At 39.8% G+C, this 8,704-nt stretch overlaps 1 long non-coding RNA gene across 2 annotated transcripts; it reads right to left on the bottom strand.

Moving 5' to 3' along the window:
* Nucleotides 1-1,436: 1,436 nt before the first annotated feature.
* On the bottom strand, nt 1,437-6,947 carry LOC107772416 (uncharacterized). Of its 2 annotated transcripts, XR_001645066.2 has the most exons (3): nt 6,306-6,935; nt 2,502-2,573; nt 1,437-1,704 (listed from the first exon to the last, which is right to left on the bottom strand). It is a non-coding gene; the product is annotated as an uncharacterized LOC107772416 (long non-coding RNA). The 2 variants fall into 2 exon arrangements; XR_001645065.2 differs by lacking the exon at nt 2,502-2,573 and having other exon boundaries at nt 6,306-6,947.
* Nucleotides 6,948-8,704: the final 1,757 nt, after the last annotated feature.

Here is an 8,704-nt window from a genome sequence, read left to right on the forward strand (position 1 = left end):
CTCCAGACGAGGCACCACTGAACCTACCAGAATGACGATGCCTCTTATCAGACCACTTACCACTCTCCTGAGCTAAAACCATCTCCACTCGCCTGGCTACGTTGGTCGCATCTTGGAAAGAAATCTCGCTCCTTGTCTCCTTAGCCATCTACAATCTGATAGGCTGAGCGAGTCCCTCAATAAACTTCCTCTCTCTCTCTCTCTCTCTCTCTCTCTCTCTCTCTCTTGATAGGAAGTATAAGAATAGCATGGCAGGCCAAATCAACAAACCTAGTCTCGTACTGAGTGACGGTCATAGAACCCTGCTGAAAATGCTTGAACCGCCTGCGATAGTCCTTTCTCTGAGTAACTGGAAGGAACTTCTCGAGAAATAGTTGAGAGAACTGGTCCCAAGTCAGGGCAGGCGACCCAGCAGGTCTAGTCAACACAAAATCATTCCACCATCTCTTGGGGGAACCTATCATCTGGAATACAGCAAAGTCAACCCCATTGGTCTCCACTATCCCCATGTTCTGCAACACCTCATGGAAGTGGTCAAGATAATCCTGGGGTTCCTCAGAAGTTGCCCCACTGTAATGAACCGAGAAAAGCTTGGTGAACTTGTCCAACCTCAACAAAGCCTCAGAAGACATGACTTATCCACCAGCGACCTGTGCCGCAATAGCTGGCTGAACTACTCCAACTGGCTGAGCTTCCGGAGTTTGAAACTGAGGAGCCAACTGCTTCGGAGTGTGGGTAGGGGGAGTCTGTGCTCCCCCCCAGCCTGAGAGATGGCTAGTGCCACAGGAACTGTTCCAGTCTAAGCTACACTCTCCATAAGACCCACTAAACCGACCAAAGCATCCTAAAGCACTGGATGGCTATGAACCCCTCCCCCCCGGGACCTAAGCTGGTCTTGCTGGAACGGCATGGGCTGGAGCCTTCTCATCAAACTCTACTTGAGGCTCTGACGCTGGTGTTGCTGCTTGAGATCTGGGCTGAGCCCTGCCCCTGCCTCGGCCTCTAACACGACCTCGGCCTCGTCCTCCGCCCCTCATAGGAGCTGCTGCTGGGGGCTCGGGCTGCTAGTCAACTAATGAAGCGGTACGTGTTCTCGCCATATGCGAATGAACCAGAGTAAAAAGTTCAATTAGCATTGAGAAATCAAACCGCACGGCAGAGAAGAATAGAAGTGAAGTTGTTCCTAAACTCTGTAGCCTCTGGGGATAAGCATAGACGTCTCGGCACCGATCCCTCAAACTCTACCTAGCTTGTTCGTGAATCATGAGACCTAGGCAACCTAGTGCTCTGATACCAACTTCTCACGACTCGGATTTCCCACCTTCGGGATCATGATGACACCTAATTCTTAGAATGTTAGGCAATCCAACAGATACAGTTCTAACACATTAATATTTAGCCAAAACAGTAATTAACCATAACTTAAACTAAACAAATAAGACGTGCGGAAATTATATAATAGTTTAAAATTCTAATACACGACTACCCAAAAGATCTGGTGTCACAATCCATGAACTTCTAAAACATTTCTACAAATACTGGTTTAAAAGAAATATATCCGTTCTCGAAATGAAAGGAGACATGAAAACTAAGATAGAGGGAAGGAAACTCCAGGGTCTGCGAACGCCGGCAAATCTACCTTGGGTCTCCTGGTGAACTGAAGGCAGCAACCCAAATTCTAATCACGAGGTTCGGCACCGAAATCTGCACAGAAAGTGCAGAGTGTAATATCAGTACAACCAACCACATGTACTGGTAAGTGCTGAGCCTAACCTCGACGAAGTAGTGACGAGGCTAGGACACAACAAATAACATAAACCTGTGTAGTTAAATTATATACGAGAAGCTGATAATAGTAGAAATTTAATAGATAATAACAAGAAGGGGGAAAACATGTTGAGGGGAATATTAAATTCTGAAAATAATACAGTACAAAAACATAGTAAATATCATGCTTTGAACCAACGAAAATAATAACATAGCAACATGTGCACGACATCACCATTCGTGCATTAATTCTCTCATAACATGGCATGGCATCACCCTTCGTGCATTATCAATATCAGAATACAGCACGACATTACCCTTCGTGCATTAACACTGACAGAATATGGCAAGGCATCACCATTCATGCTTTACACTCTTCCTCACCCAAACAGCAGAAATAATAACAACCCAACAAAGGAATCATCAATAAACAGCCTCATTTCAATATTTAATTTCACAATAGAAATCCCAACTTGAGTCAATACTCACAATTATCCAATACCAGGAAAACATAATAAGACTTATTTAACATGAAGAATAACTAGTTTAAGCATGAGCAGTACATATAAAGAAACACAATAGTCACAAGTATATGACTCACTCGCATGCTATGACCCGACAACAACGCATAGATACTCGTCACCTTACCTATACGTCGTACTCAACAACTAAACAAGTAGCAGATAAGGCAACAATACCTAATCCCTCAAGTTAAGGTTAGCTACAACACTTACCTCAATTCCACGGCTGATCTCAAAGCTCAATCACAGCTTTTCCTTTCACACAAACCTCCAGACAAATAGAATCTAGAAAATTACCAACCAAACAATTCAATTTAAGCCTTAGGAACTTCCTATGATAGCAAGAAATTCAATTTAGGTCATTTTTTAAAAAGTCAAAAAAAGTAAACACCCGGCCCGCTTGGTCCAAATTCAAAATTCGAACCAAAACCTGATTACCCATTCACCCAAGAGCGCAGATATACAATTGGTTTTGGAATCTGACCTCAATTTGAGGTCTAAATTCTAAAATTTCGAAATTTCTAAGTTTTACACAAAACTCTCCAATTCCACCATGAAAACTCCAGATTCTAAGATGAAATCTTGTAAAAAGAAGTAAAAGTGTGAAAGAAATGAGTTAAGAATCATTTACTTATGATTTGGGGAAGAAAAAGTATTTGGAAAATCGCCTCTTATGTCTTAGGGTTTTGAAAAAGTGAAAAATGAATGAAAAGTCTCGTTTATATAGCACCCCCGGATCCTCACTACGCGGTCCGCAAAATCTCGGGCGCGGTTGCGAACCTTCACCGCGTTTCACAAAATTATGGGCGCGACCGCGAAACCTTGGCCTTACCCTACCGCGTCCGCGAACCTTCACTGCGGTCCGCAAAATTATGGGTGCGGCCACGAAACCCTTGGCCTTACTCTACCGCGTCCGCGAAACCTCCACCGTGGTCCGCAAATTTCACTCCGTGGCCGCACTCCTAAGATCTGAGACCTGCAAAATTTCGGCAACTATCCCACACCAGGTCTTCCTCTAAGTCTAGACACCCCGTAGCCTATCTGAAACCCACCCAAGCCCTCATGGCTCCAAACCAAATATGCACACAATCTTAGCCCATCATATGAACTTTCTCGGGCGATCAAATTTCCAAAATAACATCTAGCACTACGAATGTAGCACCAAATTGCATAAGTTTTCAAGAAAGTTTCAAAACTTCAAACTTTTCAACCAAAGGTCCGAATCCAGTCAAATAAACTTCGTTCCTCACCAAATTTCACGGACATGAATTAAATACCATATTAAACCTGTAGCGGGCTCCGGGACCAAAATACAGGCCTGATACCAACAAGATCAAACATTATTCAATTTCTAAAAACTCATTATATTTTCAGTTAAACAATTTTCTTCAAAAAATTATTTCTCGGGCTAGAGACCTCGGAATTCAATTTCGGGCATACACCTAAGTCCCATATTTTACTACCAACCCTCCGGGACCGTCAAAATACGGGTCCGAGTCCATTTACTCAAAATATTTACCGAAGTCAACTTAGTATTTTCTCAAATTTTTATATAAAGACTTTCCGGAATTGCTCCCAGACTGTACACGCAAATCGAGAAAAAAGAAAATAAGTTCTTGAAGGCCTCAGAAATCTGATGAGTTCTAAAATACGAGATGACCTTTTGGGTTATCACACTACTACTTTTTCTCCTAATATTGTCACTATTTTTAATGAAAATTCTCCTTAAGTGATTCATGTTGATAGCCTATTACATAATGGTTTGTTGATATGAACATTTTAACAGTAGGTCTATGAGCTACATGAGAAAGATAAAAGATTCTATTTCTTGTTTTCTTTTATTCTAAATATGTCATGGATGAATGAAGCTTTTGTCACACCTCCTTTTTCACCACACCCCCGGAAGGGTATAAAAGAGTTTTTCCAATTAAAGGACAATCGAAACATGATTTATTATTAAAAAATTCAGAGTCTCCACTTGAGAGATTTATGGTGTCCCAAGTCACCGGTTCCAATCCTGATTCGAGGAAAAAAATTGACTCTGTTTAACAGTCCGCGAACCAGAAATCCGGGTAAGGAATTCTTTAACCCGGGAGAAGGTGTTAGGCATTACTGAGTCCCGTGGTTCTAACACGGTCGCTCAACTGTTATACTCGGCTTAATTATCTGATTTTAGACAATTATGAACCTATATGCAAATTTTAACTTTAACCGCTTTTATTTATTGTTTAAAAAAAATTGCAACGTTATTAAAACACGTTTCGAACCACGTCACATAAATGCACCCGTGATTTTGACATATTTTAACATTGTTGAGATTTGGATTTGGGTCACATAAATGCGCACCCGAATTTAAGAAGGTAAATTATTAAATGACGCGCCTAAAGTAAACTACAAATGTTCATGGTTTAATTTATTTCAGCGCATCCCTTGGATTAACAAGCAATTCCATGTTTCCCTCTATCAGCACAAACCCCATATGGATTTAATATAGGGACGGGCAGTCAAGCAATTTTGGGAACCAAACAATTTGATAGCAGCAAACTCAAACATGGACAAAAATACAAAATGAAAGGCTAAACGTGGCCTTGACCCTTCAACTAGCTTGAGACAACTAAGGGAATCAGAAATTCAAAGAAATTGAAGGAAAATTGCCAAAACTTGAAACGATCGAACTGGTAAAAGGTCAACGAGGACTAAGAATATCCAACAGAATGTGTAAGCAAGCTTCAAAGACATCCTAGAGAAGCTATAGTAACAATTGAAACCCAAAATCATTTCAGCCAGAGAATATCACCCATGAAGAACAGTTGGACCTCGCGTAGAATTACTCCAAAGCTAAAGGATTTTCTATCACCAGATCTTTTTAAAAAAAAAAGAATGAAAAACAGAGGAAGTTTAAACAGCTTAACAACTCTGACAAATATCCCGGAACACTGCATATTTCAACACAATTCATTGCTTGAATCAATTGTTTTTAGCAGCACGACAGAACAGAGTTCTTGTAGCTGTAACAATGCAGATACATTTTCGAAGAAGAAAATGAGGATAGAGCAAATCTATACATATACAAGCAGCGAAACAGTTTAGTTTCAACACCATTTTAAACCAAGATCTAATAAGAATGAATCGTCAAGTGGCGTACCAAATTCACAAATTCTTGCAAGCAACAGAGGATCCTACTGCCTGTGTGATTTAACATGAAAAAGCCAAGACAACCTAACATGGGCTAACTCACTAAGACATAAACCAATGTAGATTAGTGTCAGATTTTAAAATCAAACAGAACATGATACTACATGGATCACTGAGATTCAATCCAGACATTATTGTTATCCTAGGAATACAAGAAGAATTACCAGGACTGAATTTTAGGATTTAAATAGCATATTTCTAGTACAGCAGTCTACAGAACTATTAATTAACCCCCTGAACTTTACGGCTCAAACAAGGTACAGCGGAAGGAACATACAAGGACTAGATGAACCCTTAAGTCAATAACTCCATCAAAGTTTTCTTGATTTCAAATGTAAAACAGGAAAAAGAATCGAGTCAAACTTTCATGTTCTAATGCCATAACAGAAGTAGGAAAAATGATACGAATCGCGAATATACGGACATTCCTTCGACATGAGAGCAATCCATGAACATAGACCAATGAATCAGAATCACAACACACTATTAACAAGAGCACAGATTATATTTCAATACTTAAAACCTTGGATTTTCATGAATAATCACAAAACTTCCCTTTTGTTTCCTCAGAAGAAAAAAAACAATCTGAACTTAGTTTCATTTCAGGAATGTCCAGTTACATAACATCGGAGAAAATCGACATAACTCAACAGAATTTACCGGAAAAAAAAATCTCAGCTAGTCACAAATCGATAAGAAACCAAATTCGAACTCACTGATAACGCTCAAATGACAGCAACAATGGAGTACAAACTCAGAAATTCCATAGCTCAAGAACAGCTGAGAAAACAGAGTTACATGGGATAAAAATAAAAATCAAACCTGAAGTTGCAACCTTCTTTTAATAATTATAGCTTTAATAATACGCCTTTTGCCTCCGAGTTCTAGCGAGGTTCAGCAACAAATCAGCAGGACGACAGTAGAAAACCAAGCTTGAACTTCAATTTGTATCTCTTTGGAACTCAAATCTGGATCCGAAAAAATAAAAAAAAAGTGTATGCTTCTCTTAACCTTTGAAAGAACTCTTAAACGAAGGAAAAAAGAAAAAGAGAACAGAAACCAAAAGTTAAAGAAAACCCTTCAACTTTTCTCTCCAAAATTTTTTACCAGCATCCCCCTCTCAAAATCAGATCTCGTTCCTTTTTGAGGACGAACCCCTTTATGAATGTGGGGCTCGGATTGAGTGAAATCAATCCAACGCCTCACACTCATCCAGCGAATCCTCCTTCAGAACCTTCCAATCGTTAGATAAATCCAAATTCGAGCGAGTGAGAGGAGAGGGGAATCTTGGCATCAGAAACCGTTAGAATGGCAAGAGGAAAGATGGAACGACGCGTGGGTTAGGGATTTGGGATCACTCACCATGGATTTGGCGAGTTGAAACGCGGCTTTGTGAAGGAGACGATGAGCAGTGCGCGTCTTTGGGGATTTAGGGATTTTTGGGTCTATGTACAACTGAATGCATATTTGTTTGAGATGGGTCGGGTTTGGGAAGGGGAAATGTTTGGGCTGGGTGGAAAAGTTGAAGAGTGGCCCAACTAATTCCTCCTCTCATTAAATTCCTTTTGTTTTCTCTATTTTTCTCTTCTTCTTTTTTCAAAATTAAATTAATTCCTAAATTCATCCTTAGAACCTAATTAACTTAAATAAAATATTAATTAAACCTAAATGATAATTAACACAATTAATTAAAAATAAAAAAATAAATTAATTAATTAAAAGAAAAACTACTCAAAATCAAAAGTTGAAATTAAAAGTGCAAATTAAACTATCTTTGTGATTTTTCCTTTTTATAAAATAACCTAATTACTTAATTAATCCTAAAATGCTAAATTAAATCCTAAATGTAAATGCTCATATTTTGTATTTTTCATTAATTAAATAAAATAAACATGCGCAGACAAATACAAACAATAACAAAGTACTACGAAAATCCACGAAATTACAAACACTGAAAGGAATTATTTTGTGTTGAATTGATGGGAGTAATTCATATAGGGCAAAAATCAAGTGCTCACAGCTGCCCCTCTTTGCTCGAAAACACGAAGAGTTTTCGTGCAAAGATAAAGTGAGTGGATACAAATGATTTTTGCCCGTTTAAATACTCCGTGGGAAGCATTTTTGAAAGATTTGACTGCACCCTGCTTCCGAGGTTGCCTATATATTCTTGGCTAAAAAGGAATCAGGTCAGTGTAGTTCAGGAATGTTTGGTAGCTGGGATTACCATGAAGCTGTGATTTCACTATTGTTGTTGTTGCTGCTGCTTACTGAACCCCCTTATTACATCATGTCAAAAATAAAAGAAGCTAGACTAGACTATGATTTACGCTTTACAAAATCCTATCTATATCTTCAAACTTGCTCTTGTGTTTCTTGTTGCCTTGTTGACTTATATTCTCCTGGTGAAATCCATTTGTTACCGCCTTGAATTGTAATCTGAGATGTTTTCCCTTTCTCCAGGTGGATGCCTGACTGCTGAATTTGATATGTATTCCCATGCTCTCCAGGCGGGCACCTGACTCCAAAACGTGAATATATTCCCATGCTATCCAGGCGGGCTACTGAGTACGAAACGTGAATGTATTCTCATGCTCTCCAGGCGGGCTCCTGACTTCGAAACGTGAATGTATTCCCATGCTATCCAGGCGGGCTCCTGACTTCAGCAAAATAGACAAAAACAAAGAAACTTTTCTGGCCCAGTTTGGGTATGTGGGCCCATGTGTAAGTGCAAAACGAATCACATTGCCGAATATCAAAGAATTTTGGAAAACCAAAACTTGAATTGTACTCCCTTGTTCTCGAGGCGGGCTCCTGACTGTTAAACTTGAAAGTATTCCTTGCTTTTCAGGCGGGCGTCCTAACTTCAATTTGAAATGTATTCCCTGCTTTCCAGGCGGGATCCTCACTTCAACTTGAAACGTGTTCCCTGCTCTCCAGGCGGGCTCCTGATTGCTAAACTTGAGTGTATTTCCTGCTCTCCAGGCAGGCTCCTGATTTCAACTTGAAACGTATTCCCTGCTCTCCAGGCGGGCTCCTGATTGCTAAACTTGAAACGTATTCCTTGCTCTCCAGGCGGGATCCTTACTGCTGACTTGAAATGTATTCCCTGCTCTTCAAGCGGGCTCCTAACTACTGACTTGCAATTCTTCTCCCTGTTCTCCAAGTGGGTACCTGATTTCTACAAAATAGACAAAACAAAGAAAACTTTTTGCCCCAGTTTG

Source organism: Nicotiana tabacum, chromosome 6 (genome assembly GCF_000715075.1).
Source record: "Nicotiana tabacum cultivar K326 chromosome 6, ASM71507v2, whole genome shotgun sequence".
NCBI classification, from domain to species: domain Eukaryota; kingdom Viridiplantae; phylum Streptophyta; class Magnoliopsida; order Solanales; family Solanaceae; genus Nicotiana; species Nicotiana tabacum.